The sequence below is a fragment of the Taudactylus pleione genome, unplaced genomic scaffold, assembly GCF_031769625.1.
Source record: "Taudactylus pleione unplaced genomic scaffold, aTauple2 ptg000154l, whole genome shotgun sequence".
In the NCBI taxonomy this organism is placed as follows: Eukaryota; Metazoa; Chordata; class Amphibia; order Anura; family Myobatrachidae; genus Taudactylus; species Taudactylus pleione.
The window spans coordinates 37,378,554-37,395,762 of record NW_028284556.1 but is presented as its reverse complement, the minus strand read 5'-3'; positions in this window follow the sequence as shown (position 1 = coordinate 37,395,762).

The following is a 17,209-nucleotide window of genomic DNA, read 5'->3' as shown; positions in this document are numbered from 1 at the left end:
ATGCATGGTAAATACTGGCTGCTTTTGCATGTAGCCCACAAATACTGCACAGCTTTATTTTTACACTGCAATATATATATGTCAGTTTGGACACACCCCTCCCAATCTAAATCTCTCTGCATATTTTAAATCTGCCTCACCTGCAGTGCAGCAAGGTTTTACCAAAATTATAATTTACATGCTATATCTTACTCTATTCCCAAAGCAGAATCAGGCCCTCAGCTAGCTCAGATCTCGAACAGGCAGTCCTAGGTGTACACATCCCTAAAGTGGCCATAAATACAGCAGCAATGGATAGAGTATCTATATGCACAGTTTCAGCCGCAGCCTACAATCTGTGCATAGTGGTAGGGGCAACATCAGCTCTGGCCATATAGGCCATAAATTGCCCAGCTCTATTAGTATGAAAATAGTGATTATGGGTTGTGACTGTACTTCAAATCATCAAGTAAGAAGTCAGACCATTCCTTATGAATCACCAGCATTTTAACTCTGTCCACTGAAAGTCCACTAAGAGTGTAAATGTCCAAGAGAGTAAAAGGTCACAACATATTCATTCTAATTATGCCTCGCTCCTGCTATGAAATAACATAGGTTGTGCCACCCTCAGCGGTGAAACGTCATCCCAGGTGCCGGGAGGCAAGATAAATGTTGGTGCCCCCCCTAAATTAAAATTTACCACCCCCCAGCACCTATGCCAGCCCCAGCTACTGCTGCCCCCTATGCAGTTCCTTTTAAAAAACTGCCCCCAGTAGTGGTCCCCCTACGCAGTGCCTGCCTATGTAGTGCCCCCCAGTAATGGTCCCCCTATGCAGTACCTTCAGTAGTGGTCCCCCTATGCAGTGCCCCCAGTAGTAAGGGCCCCTGTAGTGCCCCCCAGTTGTAATTCCCCTTGAAGTGCCCCCTGTTGTAGTGCTCCCAAAAGTGCCCCCAGTAGTAAGGCCCCTGTAGTGCCCCCATATGATGCCCCCAGTAGTAATGCCACTGTAGTGCACCCATATGATGCCCCAGTAGTAAGGCCCCTGTAATACCACCTGTAGTGCCCCTGTAGTAAGCCCCTTGTAATGCCCCCTGTAGTAAGCCCCCTGTACTGCCCCCTGTAGTGACCCATTAGTAAGCCCCCTGTAATGTCCTCCATAGTAAGCCCCCTGTACTGCCCCCAGTAGTAAGCCCCCTGTAGTGCCCCAGTAGTAAGCCCTCTGCAATGCCCTCAGTAGTAAGCCCCCTGTACTGCCCCCAGTAGTGTCCCCAGTAGTAAGCCCCCTGTAGTTCAGCCAGTAGTAAGCCCCCCATAGTGCCCTCAGTAGTAAACCACCTGTACTGCCCCCAGTAGTAAGCCCCCAGTAGTAAGCCCCCTGTACTGCCCCCAGTAGTGTCCCCAGTAGTAAGCCCCCTGTAGTTCCCCCAGTAGTAAGCCTCCTGTAGTGCCCTCAGTAGTAAACCACCTGTACTGCCCCCAATAGTATGCCCCCTGTATTGCCCCCTGTAGTAAGCCCCCAGTAGTGCCTCCTGTACTGCCCCCAGTAGTAAGCCACCAGTAGTGCCCCCCCAGCGCATACACATATACAAAAAACCCCCAAAAAACAATACTTACCTTAAACCCCGCTCCAGTGCTGCTGCCATCCGTCCCCAGTGCCCGCTCCTTGTAACTATGGGAGTGACGTCATGACATCACTCCCATAGTGCACTGCGTCACCCAGAATCCAGAGCACAGGAGTGAGCTCTGTCTGGTGCCGGGGGTGGGAGAGGAGAGGAGTGGAGGAGCCGGGCGCCTGCTGGTAACACACTCAGCGGACGCCCGGCAAATGGAGGGAGCAGGGAGTACGGCCGGAACAGCCCGGAACAGCCGGGGGACAATGGAGCCAGGTGCCCCCTTCAGGGCTGGTGCCTGGTGGCAAATGACTCCATTGTCTCTGGGAGTTCCACCACTTGCCACCCTAGAACTCAAAGTGCAACAGAGAAAAGCTTTAAAAGTATCCCAAACTAAAGTTGCCGAGAAGCTACCAAGCTACAACACATAGCGAGAGGCATAAAAATCTCCTATGTGTACTCGAGTGCTAAACTAATAGTAAATGGTTTAGAGCATATGTATTTACAAGAGTATACAATGGGGCAGAGCATTTTTATTTCTTTGATTGTTTTGTGAGGTGGGCAATACCTCTTTTGTCACCTGCTGCAGGTGCATACTCTATTCTGTCTGTTCCCTATGCACGGGTGTTGGTTGTTTTTCCAAATCCAGCACAGCATTAAAATTGCCAATACATATAATGGGTACTTTAGGAAAATCAGTAAGAAATGTACAGCACTGAAAGGGATGGGGACATACACAGCCAGGAAACAAATGGAAAGATTTATACCGTACCATGAAGTCAAATAAATCTACCTATAGGATCCACCTGAACCTGGCAAACAAAACACACTGATGTATTGATTAAAATAGACACTTCTCTAGATTGAGCATGAAACAGAATGGACAGCCCAACCAACCCAAATCTTCTTGAGGACCCGACATCCATTTATATGAATTTCTAATAAACAGATATAACTTTTAGACTGCGCTTTGACCTGACGCATTATTGTTCTGTTACTTTTTTGTTTTTATATAAATCCATGTCTTGGAGGTAAAGGAAAGCCCTTGAAAACTAAGATAATTCCCTGCCCAAAGCACAACACTATCCCATTAGAACCAAGTACTGTATAAAACTTAAAATATATTTATTGAGAAGCACCCTAATCTAAACTCCACTGTTTATTTGTGTCTTATTTGTGTTTGTTTGTTTGGACTTACTCCACAAATAACCCCATACAAATGTGTGGAAATAAGCCACATTGTATTAACTTTAGGACACTTTTGAAATAACAAATTTGTGGTACAAGATTCATGCTCTTAATCTGACATGTAACTTTGTTGTTCTTCACAGTACTCATGAATGTCCTAGACTTTGTAGCCCAAAACTTTGCATTCACACACATTAATACATTTGTATTCATTTCTCTGAACCTAACATTCCTCCTATGGAAGATGATGCCGCATGTGCTGCAACCAGTGGTGGATTGGGATGGAAAATAGCCTGAGAAATTTATGGAAGAAGCCCTAATGTGGGTGGAGTCTGAGGGGTGGGGTATGTTGAGGGGGGCTGGATCCCTCCTCATAGGACCTGATTTTGAGTTGGACGCAGTTGCGTCTTTGACTTTATGCTAATTCCGCTACAATGCCCTTCCCTGGTGTACAGCCGTGCATCTGACACCCATTGTCAGTGTCTACAGACACTGTAATTATACTTTGTGCATCTTTAGACACCACCAACGGTCATACCAATGAAGCTTTCACCACACCAGCCCTATGCAGATCATCTGTCTGAATATGGCATCCAATGTGAGTAATTCAGTGTCTCTGTATGCTACCACTTTCAGCAACACACCCATGTCACTCCAATAACATGCCCATACTACTTTACATCTGTGTCTGATTAGCTAACCCCCTGTAACCAACCAGGAACACCCAACACATTTCTAATAAACTTCTTAGTACGTGCTTCTGAATCTGTAAAGCAACTCTGTATGAACAACATTGGGACGCATCCACAGTGCAACTCAGATGCATGTGCAGATGAAAAACATTGCACAAAAAAAACAAAAACACATTGGCACCCGCTAGAAAAAAACACACACATTGGCCCCCACAGGAAAAAAAACATATTGGCCCCCAAAGTAAAAAATAAGACATATTGGCCCCCACAGGAAAAACACACACATTGGCCCCTACAGAAAATAATACAACACATTGTCCTCCACAAGAAAAAAACAAACACATTAGCCCCAATAGGAAAAAAAAACACAATAGACCCTAACAGAAAAAAAAGATATTGGCCCCCACATGAAAAAAATAAAACACATTGGCCGACAACAGGAAAAAAAAAACACATTGGCCCTCGCAGGAAAAAACACACACATATTGGCCCCGACAGAAAAACAAAATAAACACATTGGGCCCAACAGAAAACAATAAAACACATTGTCCTCCAGATGAACAAAAAAAAACCCACACTAATCTCAATGGAAAAAAAACCCACATTGACCCCTGCCAGGAAAAAAATCATGTTAGCCCCCAAAGGAAAAAAAATCACACAATGGCCCCCACAGGAAAAAAACAAACACATTGGGTGAGGCAGGTAGATTATATCTCTAAAGCAGAGGGTAGAGTGAGTAGTGTATGTCTCTTGGCATGGGGGGTAGAGTGTAGGGTGCGAGGTGTGTGGTTCTGGGGCCGGGGGTGGAGTGGGGGTGGTTTATGTCCCTGTGGTAGGGGGAAATGTGTGCAGCTGCTCTCCCCAACACGCTGTGCCAGGACAAGTATGGAGATCCCGAAGCTCAGCTGGGAAAGGCAGTTGGTGACTGGGGAGAAGCAGTGGGTGCCTGGGGAAGTGAGAGGGTGACCGAAAGATAGTGGGTGACAGGGAAGTTAGGAGGTGATGGGGAAGTCAGAGGGTAACAGGGGAAGTCAGAGGGTGCCAGGGAGAGGCAGTGGATGACACGGAGAGGCAGAGGGTGACAGGGAGATAGTGGATGGCGAGGAGAGGAAGAGGCTGATGGGGAGATAGCGGGTGACAGGAGAAGTCATAGGGTGCCAGGGAGAGGCAGCAGATGACAAGGAGAGGTAGAGGGTGACATGGAGTTAGTGGATGACTGGACAGGCATGGATGACAGCTGTAAGATGGCTGCAGGCTTAGACATTTATACGTTTACTTACTACTGTAAACAAAAAAATGCTCTGTGCCAAAGTTTCTTCCTTCCTCCCTCCCACTTCCTCTCCCCCTGGCTGTATGAACCTGCTTACCTCTCCAACATCCATGTCTGACTCGCCCGGGGTTGCTCCAGGTGGTTCCAGCCTCCAGTCACCCTCTTACTGCAGCAGCACCTTCCCCGGTTCCTGGGATCCATAGTTGGGAGGTGTGACCATGTATGCCAGGTTGCACCCACCGTCACTCACTCCCAGCCCACCAATGATGCCTGCTGCAGCCCCTGCAATTTAGTAAAAGCCGCTGCTGCTCAGGGTTATGGCACCTGGAAGTACCTGTTGGCCGGAGGAGATGACAGGTTCCCGTTTGTGTTCCACAGTGGAACGCAAATACCAGAATCGCTGCATATGATTCAGCCTAGGTCTACATGCAGTGTGAGCTGACCCAGCAGAGGGGGGATCGGACCAGCCCAGCAGGACATTTCCCTCTTTTCCGGTGGCCCAATCCACCCCTGGCTGCAACTCCAGATGCGGACAACCAAGATGAGAAGGTCACACTACATTTAGTAGCTGTCTCCCCACCACAGCAAGAAGTTAAAGATGTATAGTAACAATATTTTTGTCTAGGTACCTAGCATGTGAGCAGTGCCATACTACTCTACATCCACAAGATATATGTCATTTTCTGATACTAAATTATTACCTTGTAAACGTTTTTCATTGCTGTATATTTCTTATTTATATGTTTTACCATTGCTGTAATTAGATATCATGTTATTTAAATATCTGAGTGTCTGGGTAATTGTTCACATAGATGTATGTATGCACTAGGTTAGTTAATACTATTTTGGAGTTAATTTTGTGAAGGCTTGTATACTTTCTTGCAATTGACAGCAGCTGTGCACCATTGCATCAATGGTTAAGTGCTAGTGACAATTGTTTTATTCAGTTAATGGTCACTCAGACAGCAAAATAAACACTATGTCACATAAATCACACATATTGTGACATATTGTGAGATATATTGAATACTTATACTTTTGAATATATTACGGTATGTTTCTTTCTTCATTATATGAAACAATTGTTAATACAATAAACAATATATGTTGGTACAGCAATTGCCATATATTGATTTTGTTAAATATATCAAACAATATGTTTGTACAGGCAAAGTAAATCTGATTTTGTGGGTGCAGATATCCTGCAAACACCTATCCTATATGAGGTAACATTATTTTTACATTTTATTTGCAATAACAAACCATAAATGAAAGGTACAAAACTTACATGTATATAACTTGTTAAAAAGTGTCTGCCTAATCTGCCTTCCAGTATTTGTGGTCACAGAGTTCTTTGATGGTAACAAGACCCCCTACCTGCTCACTGTCTATTGCAATATCTGGTAGTGAAGGTTGGTGCAATGCCAGATTATGCAATAGATAGCTGCAGAGCACAATATCAGACACTTTTCAGATTATATAGCAAAATTACATCAGATTTATCAAGACATCTGTACCTAGTTTTTAAAGTATTTCTGTCACTGATCTAGTGGATATATGGTGCCACATTATAGTTGTATATATGCAAACCAGGAGTCTATGGAAAAGACAATGGAGTCAGAAGCCAAGAGCAACATCCTTATCCAGAATCCCCTGTGTAAAAAACCCAATAAACATATATTGCTTACACCTTACAATTTAACATAAATATTAAAGGTCACTTACCCAGCAACCATCACTCAGACATTTGTTGCACCCCATACTTTGCATAGAGGGATGTATTACTTAGAATGTAGGCATCATGGGACAAACTAGGGTAACCAGTTACATCACTCATGATTTTTAGTGTTGACCACAAATTTATAAAAAAAATATGTAATAAATCTTGTTGAGGCTGGGAAGACATACATTTGTAAACAGCCATGCAACAGTTACTGTCTTTACAAGCACTATCAAACAATGTAAACAAAAAATATATTTATGCAAATTGTAACTTTAAGCAAATGTATTTAATAAATTTATAGTTAAAAATGTGCATCTGAGATGGATACAATATCTTGATTAGTTTTGACCGTTTTGGTCATTCTAAAAGGTCAGAAAAAAATAACTAATAGCTTAATAATAGATTTAGAAATGTTGAGTAATATGTGTGCACTACATTAATTATTGTTAATAAATAAATGATAGACAGAGAGTGAATATAAATTTACTTTTTTCACTTGGCTTATAACTTTCCAGTCTTCTCTGATTTATAACACCTGAAACATATTTAAGTGCCTATTTGGAGTCTAGCCATACACTGTGAAAAAATAACATTATTTCATTCTTAAGTGATAGCATATCACAAATAAGCGCTCATAACTGGATTGTGAGTACAGAGATGGTTCCTTTCAGAGAATAACATTTGTAAGATATTAATGAAATGAGCTCATACAGTACCTGTAAACAAATTTACCAGAGTGCTTTCATGCTCCATTTTTGATGTTTGCTATCTATTAAGAACTGTGAACAATCTGTATTGACCTTACCATTTGTACTTCTTATCTTTTTAAATGGGGATGGAACTGCATTGTATTAATTTTTTTTCTTATCCTGTGCATTGATTTTTTTTCTTCTGTTACTTTAACAACAAACTATAAAAAGTCCAAATCACAATAAGTTGTTTTTCATAATAAAAACAGACCTACCAGAACATGACTTTAATATCTAAAGTAGCATTTCTTCAGAATGTTTTATATTTTATTTTCTCTCTACGTTTGCAGTCTAACGCAGAAGAAAGGGATCTATGCTGCTGTGTTTAGCTTTGTTGTGTTCACAATGGAGAACCGTAAAATAGAGCTACACGTGAGATACAGTATTCATGGTTGGGATAAGCATCTGCTTTTTCTTCAGTGCGATCAATAAATTTGTTATTTTTAAACTCAGTAATATTGATTAAAGGTCCCAGGAACATTGAATAACTATTTTGAAGTGTACTGCAAATTTGCCGGCTGATTTCTTGCATTAATAATAAAGCAATCAATGTTTAACAAATGTTCAGTAAAAGGTTTATGGACAGCTGACACTAGAAGCAAATAAGGACAGAGGTAAATGTGTTTCATGAGCTTAGCCTTAACAGAATTTCAGAAAGTGTATAAGTATTTTATTATTCTCAATATATAACAACAAACAGTACAGATTGTAATGACATAAAATAAGCTAAGAGAGCATGTCAGTTAACCCTGATCAAATTTACAGTGATTTCACATGTTATTTTCATGTGTTTCAACCTAACAACTTTGTTCTGTGTCAATCTGTAAATATACACTGAGACTCAGTATTATATAGAAATACAATGAACAGAGTGGTCCGCACTCCAGGTCTTAGAGGGTATGTCTATAAGGTGTGTGAGGAAGGGAGATTAGGGAGCAAGATGGGGGGAAAGCAAGAAAGGTGGGGCTATGGTGGTTCTGCACGTGGAACAGGAGTACCAGATCCTGTTAATTACAAGTTGGATGAGGGGGGTTTACACGTGCGCTCCTGTATGTGGATACATGCTGCGAGGGGAGGAAAAAAGGGGGGGGGGTTCACCAACTCCCTGACCAGGAAATCACTAAACCCGCCACTCAACCCCAATCTCATTCACGATACCGCCTGGGGAGCACTGTGACTCACCAATAAACAGATTGGATTCGATCTCAGGTGTCTGGCTTTTCATTACACACCAACAACACCCACACAGTAGACAAACACTACTACACGCCATCTATTGTTATTACATAACCACCCATATTCCGCTTTCCCACCTACCCTCCCCTGTCACCTCCCCCCCCCCTTTTTCCCCCCCCCCACCCCGTTTCTCTCACCCCTCACCCCACCATCATATATACATACATTTCTCCCACAAACCCCCCACTTTTTTCCTCCCCTCGCAGCATGTATCCACATACAGGAGCGCACGTGTAAACCCCCCTCGTCCAACTTATATAGAAATACAGTTTGTTGGTACAGATAAATGATATTGCCAAAATCAACATGCAATTCAATTGAATGATAATAAACAGAAACTATTTTAAATAACAAAGACTTTGTATTGAGTGTGAGGGGTATATTTACTAAAATACAGGTTTTTAGAAGTGGAGTTGTTGTCAATAGCAACCAAACAGATTCTAGCTATGATCTTCTAGAAGGTACTAGATAAATGGTACAGTAAGTAGAATCTGATTGATTGCTATGGGCAACAACTCCACTTCTAAAAACCTGCACTTTAGTAACTAAATATACCCCTCAGAATCCAACATATCTTTAGTTATCTTCAATTTCATTTGAGAGGGACCCTTGTTAATCATAAATGTCTGTCATCAATCATCAATGTTGATCCCAGATTTGATAGTCAGTTGTAAAAAGCAGACCTGAGTACAGCTATATCTTGCAATCTCCTCTGTCCAGTTGATTCCCAATGTAGAAAGGAAATAATCCTTCTAATACACTTTGTTCAACCTCTCAGGATAACTTGTTAGAAATGGTATAATGTCCCTTAATGCCCAGTATGTCCTCTATGTGTTCATTTACTGAGGGCCTCATTATACAGTATTTATGTCTTGTATGACCTTAAAGGTCAGTGACAGTTAGACATTCCCTAGGTACAGCATGTGTACAGTGATGTGAAAACTCCATTACTGGGCCTCACATGATATCTGCTAGTCATTCAGAAATCATCATTTATTTTACCCTTTTTTAACCCTATGTGGACAAATATATATAGAGAATTCCTGTTATATATGAAACTGAAAGACAGTCCCACAGATCCTTGAAGTTATAGATGTCTGTCACTGTCATCTGTATTTGTTGATCCATTCCTGCACCCTTGGGTCTAGCTGAAGCAGAAGTAAAGCTGAAGCTAGGGGCTTTGATAAGAGCTCATTTATGAAATACCATAGCCAAAGTAGCACTGGCAGGAGGGGCAGAATCCAAAGACCAGCAACTAGATTGATTATGGAACTGGAACCCACAGCTAGAGGACCCTGTAACTGATAATGGAGAACTCATCTCTGGAACCTGAATCCAAGAACTCGGAGCTGGAGCCCACTAATGGGAACTCGAGAGATACAGTCAGCAAAGATTTAGAACCAAAATAAGTTAAAACTGGAATCAAGATCTCAGACCTGAAACCAGAAATGAGGACCTATGAGCTGATTGCAGGCACACAAACCTGGAAAGTACACACTGTTACACAGAACTGGAAATGAAACCTGAAACTCAGCATTATCCCTGACTATCAGACACCCAGAACACAGAGACCAGTCACCTACCACCGATAGTATGCTAGCAGATGGAGTAGTTACTTGTGGCACTTGCAAGGTAATGGGCACTAGATGTAAGCGGATCACTTGCTTAGAAATAAGTACTTTGGATAATGCAGAGTTCTTACTGGGAACAAGCACTTTGGAGAATGCACAGTTCTTACTGAGAAACAGGCACTAAGAGTAAAAAGAGCACTTGATGAAAACATTGGGACTTGGAGAATGCAGAGTTCTTGCTAAGAAAGCAGGCACTAAGTATAAATAAAGCACTTTATGAGAAACAGGCACTTAGTGCAAGCAGAACACTTCCCGAGAACACAGAAACAGAGCAGAAAGCAAGTGAAGTCCAGAGCCAGAGAATTATTTTTCTGGGAAATAAATGAGTTGTTCTGGCAATGAGCTGGCCTCAGGAGCTAATTTAAATAGGGCACTCTCAGTGTCAATTGTAAAATCAGATAATGTATTTCTATACTCCAGATGCACTTGGAGGATCACATGACAGATCCAACATGGCTGCGCCCCTGCAGCCAGACTGTTGTTTACAATGGAGATGCAGTGTTTCAGGGGTACTGCAGATGGTGAGATTAAGCACAGATGACCCTGAGGTGGCACCGCCAGATATAGGTGGAGCTAAGACCCTGATGTGTGACAATACCTATGCACTGCTCCTACTTTGACATTCCATTCCAGCATGATATGGACAGTGGCGACCAAAATAATTATTTTAAAATTTATGGCTGTGCTTTTTACCTAATTTCATGATTTCTTTCATGGTTATTAAATAATCAGGGATAAAATGTATATAAAACAAGCAAATATGCACACACCCGTGGGTTACAAAAGTAACAATTATTTTGTTATAAGAAGGCTAGTGTAGGTGCCAATGTGAATGTGGTCAGCTTGTCTGCGTAAATGACCATTCAGTTTCAGCAAAATATGTGCTAAATAACCTCATTCATATTAGATCTACTGTAATCTATGCTAGAGATGAGTGGTTCTGCTGAAAATTGAACACACCCAAAATTTGGGGATCTCAGTCGTACCAAGTCCTGGCTTGAATCACTTTGAGGTTTTGAGTAGAACCGAGCTCCAACTCGTGTCTTATCGCCAAGTTCAGAACTCTGATCTAAATCCATTCCTTGTATGTTTTGGATTGCATTTGAATCCCTCCCTCGTGATTTTAGGAGCTGTGAAGTGGTCAATATTAACTGAAAATGTATGTTATTGATGTTAATAATACTATAGAAACAAAAACAGGTCCAAATTACCTGATTTTAGCTGTTTTTATCAATTTTTTAAGAAATCCAAAACAGGTTAGTTTAGCCCAAACCAACACATGTCAATGATTTAGAACCAAAACCAAAACACGGGGATCTGCACACATCTCTAGTCTATACACCAATGTCACTTATAGTGAAAGTATGCTTTGACATTCTGTATTATGTGAAGTTAGTGACAGCAGTGATGCATCTTTTTATCCATTTTACAAACTGATGTGTGCGAAGAAAATTGCCATTGTTTTTCTCTACAGTCAGTAGGTGTATTGTGGACTGACATTTTGAAATGTTATGTCATATTGTATTGTTTTTTTAATGTGACACAAAATTATTGTATTATCTATGCAAATGTGTACATTTTGATATACAGTAAGTGAAAACAATTTACATAAATGCTACTCTTCTGAACTCTGTTGAATTACATCTGTATTTTAGTTATCTGTGTTTTTTAACTGCTTAATACCAAATTTATATACAGTAAGTTACCTGCTATATTAATAATCGTGTCATAAAGTGAATTACCCCTGGCGCTAAGTCCTACTTAAAAATAAATAAATAAATACTGTATATCTCAAACAGCTAAAATAAATTGCATTAATTTATTTCATAGTTGATATTCAAACAGATAAAGAATAAAAATCTGTGAACAAATCACATTTATATCCAATATAGTCGGATCTGCTCATGTAGAAATATAATAAAAACAATGAAATACATATGTATCTATGTAGTATAAGTGCCTGTGCATGCAAAATTGAATAAAAAAAATCCATTTGTAGTTTTTTGCAAATCAAGTGGAACAGTCTTAAGTTATCCACTAAGAAATAATAGTCTCACAGTCCATATACATATATATATATTGTCAACCTCCGTATAAGACAGTTCATTTATATAGAACCTTCTTAGATAGTCTTTTAGTCTGGTGCAGATAGACAAGGGTGTTTACTACGTATTTCTTCTTGGGAGATAAGTGGTGAAATATGTGTTTGTTGCACACAATGGTGCTCTGGAGAAACTTTGTACATAAAGAGGGTAGATGCATGAAGCAGTGAAAAGAGTGGAGAAATGTGCCAGTGGATAAGCTGCCCCTGGCAACCAATCAGCTTTGAGACTGAATGAATCAAGTACATTCTATACAATTATAGGTAGAAGCTGATTGGTTGCCATGGGTAACTTCTCCACTGGCACACTTATCCTCTCTTTTCCCTGCTTCATACATCTGCCCCAAAATACCTTAGATGAATATTTGCTTCCTTCTGCTGCTCCGCTCTTGCCCCAGCTCCATGAGTCCTGTTTGTACTTCACAGCTCCTGGCACCTCACCAATGTGTCTCTGTGCTGCCAAAGACTAGATGGATCCTGAGGCATTAGATGATAGGCACCCACTGTTACTGGGTGTATGGCTGGATCACGCTGCATCCTGGTGCGAGTGTGTATGTGGGTGTAACTACCTACATGATTTGCCCAATCCAGGGCTTCCTCAGGGTCATGTGATCCACCTCTCTGTTTCTGTTCCTTTATTAAGCATCTGGTAACCCTGGTGACCTGCTTGTACTTGTAGTGCGCATGCTCGATACTCTATGTTCCAGTACATGGCTCAATAAACAAATACATAATGGATGCATCTTTATCTGTGCTAATAGATACGTGATTTTAATATTGTTGCAATGCATGGCTGGAATAAATGGACATTTTACAAGCTAGCTATATCTTCCAATTCACTTCTGGTAGGCATGTTAAGGACTGTCCGTATATCAGGTAAAAGATACAAAGACCAATAATTACAAAGACTAATACAAAGACCAACAATAATTAAATAATTAATAATCACGTGTCATGATAAATTATATTATTTTTCTAATTCTCTAACAATAAGCTTTCTGAAAATAAAATGAATCATTACTGTAGATTATAACACCACATTGCACACCTGCCATGAATTTTGCAAACAATAGGAGCTAATCTTCTAAATATTACATTTATCCTTTGACCAAAATGGATCTTGCATCAGAAGTTTTGAAGAAAATAACTGTGGGTCTGATTCAGCAAGGAATGCAGTATACACACGCAAACAGCCAATTAATTTGCACTGCGCATGGGTATGCATCGCAGTGCGCATGCACAAGCCAGTCGCTACGTTTGTTACTGCGAATGCAGAGGATGCACATACCCATGGCAGAATGAGTGACAGAAAGTGCCGTTTGTGGGTGGTGATGGGGGGTGGTCGGGCAAATGCAGGTGTGCCAATGCATTTCAACGCCGTTGCAGGGGCATGCATAAATTATCCACTGCGATGCCAGATGCCACCTGAGGCATCACAGCGTGCACATAAGTAAGCAATTCCTGAGTGAGGTCTGGGCTTCCCTAACTGTCCGCTGTTACTCGATGTTACCGATTGTTTCACTATGTTGGCAAAGTATACGGATGTGAGTAAGGGAAAGTGGGCGTCCTTATGTCAGGCTGCGATCGCAATATGACTATGAACATTTAAATAATACTGCTGATATTAGCAACGCAGTTGCGTGCGTATCAGCAGAGTAGTTAATCAGGCCCTGTGATGTATATTTCCTACAGAAGTAAAATAACCCGAACCACACATATTATGAAAAAACTTATGTGAGACTTTTGAACCAAAAATGCAGCTCCTGCAATAACATGGTTTAGTAGCTACAATACTAATCAGATTATTGTGCAACCATTGCCTCAAATTTATAAACAGCATGGAGAGGCAGGGTCTGGTTGGAGCAGCTAACCTGGACCTCCTAGCTGGCAAGGAGTCATGAACCAGCATAGAAGTTCAAATATTCAATAAAAAAGTATTGGAACCACTTGAACAAAATGTGGTAGAAATTGACCAGAGGACCACAAGATAGGTTTCAGCATGTATCAAGCTGTCCATCTGATAGCAAATAACTGACCAGGGGCTGGCAGGATAATTTCAGTCTTGTAGGATGCCCACAACAGTGGACAGTGGTCTTTCCTTTAATTGTGGTTTCAGGTATAAAACACATGGGCTGATTTGTCAAAGGGCAAAAAAACATAACATACCTCCCAACATGACCCTCTCCAGGAGGGACACAATGCTCTGGTCCTGGACTTCCCTGGTAATTTATGATTGGTGGCGGCTCTAGAAGTGGGGCTGCAGTACAGTCCAAAATTCAAGTAGGGAAGTCACACCAACTACCAGTGAGTCCCTGCCAGTGATGTTTGGCAGCGTGTGAAATGGCAGTTGGTGTGGCTCCCCTATTTGAATTTTGAACTGCGCTGCAGACCCACCTCTTACCAGGGAAGTCCAGGACTAGAGCATTGTGTAGCTCCTGGAGAGGGTCATGTTGGGAGGTATGTATCAACCACCCGAGTGTTTGTCAAGATCGTGTTTTCCGATGGTGCATTTGATCATTCTTGCCCATGTAGAGTGATGGACACGTTGGTTACAGCCAGAATTGGCTCCTGCCCTCTTACCTGAGGGGGCTGCCGCTGCTAGCCTGGGTCCTGGCATCTGTTCCATGAAATTGGCAGGCAGCGGGACCTGCGCATGCGCATGAGTGGTGGTGGCGCCGTGCATGTGCATGCCTTACACCAGCTTCTCAGGGCTGCATTAGTTGCACTGGAAGCTGCTCTCTGCAGATCGCAGCCTGGACAGGCAGTCCCAGGGGGAGGAGACACCTCCCCCTGGCTGCCTGTCTTCAGTGTGACTGACAGGTGGTGCTTCCAATAGAAAGCCACCTCCAGTCACAGTGAAGCCAGTGCAGTCATAGGTAAGATCCGCCACTGGTTACAGCCAATCAGCGGCCACTACATGTGAGAATTTCAGAAGACTCCCCTCTACTGTCATTCCGCGTTGTATAGGTGTATAGTTGCCCAAGCTGGTACTGGTCACTCATGTTTTTGTTTTGACCCATTAGATTTCTACCTGGAGAAGGGGACTGAATATATGCCAGGAGGTAGGTGTTTTTTTATTTATTTTTTATTTTACATGTAACCCATTGGATTTCTACCAGGAGAAGGGGATGTGAACTTTTGGTAGAAGGTAAGTATGTGTGTGTTAGGTGTGGAATAAAATTCTAAAATCTAAAGTGTGTGTCTCTTGTAGTTTTTTTTACTATTTTTCTCTGCAGTGAGGGGTATGGGGCCATCTGCTGGCACTTGTAGTTCCACTGTAAAAAACAATAGTTTACATTATAATTACCTCACTATTACCCCTGCACCCACCGGCCAGGGCTGCAGGGAAGACCCCCGGGCTTCAGTGCAAGCCTGGGGTGCTCAGGAGAGGGGGGACCCCTTTATTGGAGGGGTCCAAACCTCTCCAGAGATCCCCAGCTTGTTCTGACAAGCTTGGGGTGTTAATGCTTTGGCCAGGGAGACCAGATGAAATGGCTCCCCTGGCTGTGGCATTACACCCCAGCTGGTTGCTTTTAAAAATAGGGGAAACCCCTCCCCCCCTACCTATTTTTAAAACCAGGACTGGCTCTGGGAGCACAGTGCTGGTTCTTAAAATACGGGAGGAACCCTACTCCTTTTTTTGCCTGTATTTTCAGAACCAGGACTGGGTCAGGAGCCTAGGGCTGGTTGTGCTTTGGGGGGACCCCACATCATATTTTTTAAAAAGTTAACCATTTCAGTCACACTAAAATGGCAGAAACATACACAGATCACACTGATCTGTGTGTTTTTCTGCTAGGCATGCTGCGCAGGAGGGGGTCTAATTGAAATTTCTATTTGGACATAGAGGCCCTGATTCAGAACCGGACGCTCTTTCAGAGCACTCGCTCTGAATCAGGGCATATTTTTTTATTGGAGCTGGCCTCTTTGGTGCTCGATAAGCTGTGGGTGACCACCCACAGTTTTTGCGAGCAGCCAGGTGGTGGTCGCGATGGTCTCGACCATCATGACCATTGGGCTTGCAACGAGACCCTTGTGGTAGGGTCTCATCTGCTGCAAGCCCCAGTGAGCTTCCAGCTGTAATAGAGCTGGACGTTCACTACTGACATCACTGGTGATATCAGTAGGGCCGCCCCCCAAATGGCAGGCGTTTCATCGGGAAGGCCTCCATTTGCACAGCCACCCCCCTCCCCGCCTTCAAAACAGGGTGAGCTGTCAATCAATATCGACAGTTGCCCCGTCTTGTAGAGAGCCCAGGAGTGGCAGAGCTGCCGTGCGCTTGAGCAGTGGGGGACCATTGACCCACTTGCGAGTGCTGTGCGCTCGCGAGCAGGTCTGAATCAGGCCCAGAGTTTGCTTTTATTATACCTTGATTATAATCACAATTTTTGGTAAATTCCCATGTTGTATTCCTGTCTAGGGAAACTATTGCCATTTTTAGAAGATGGGGTATTCATTTCTATTTGAATTTTCGGCCGCATTTTAACTATGACATTGTGTGTGATTAACTCTACAGGTATGGGAAATACTCCTGTTTTTGACATAGTAAACTTTGTTAGAAAAAATTACTCCCGTACAACCAAATTCAGACCAACACGACTCTTAGTAAATTTACCCCTTACAGTAATCAACTACTGCTTGCACACCCCAATTCCACCTATGCAGACATACAGGGCTACAACTTGAATTTAAGTCCAGCTTGCATACAGCCAAATTTGTTGTGCATGTGCTGTATAGAAAAGCATATTTTTACACAACACAGGTGGATTTATGTTCAGCTCTAAATGAGACCTTGAATATTTGTCATGTGCTGATTGCTCCCAAGAGAGAATCACATTGCCGTAATACTGTAGCTATCAGGAACACACCTCAACAAGCCAACTCCCTTATTCCTCATAAGGAATGTCATGAGGAACAAGGCTGAAATTTGGTTAAAGAAGTTGGAATCATGAAAGGCAAAACAAAAGTTGTAAGGTTTGATAATGTAAAGTTCTGAGGAATAAAACTAAAGTCAATAATCAGGCAAACA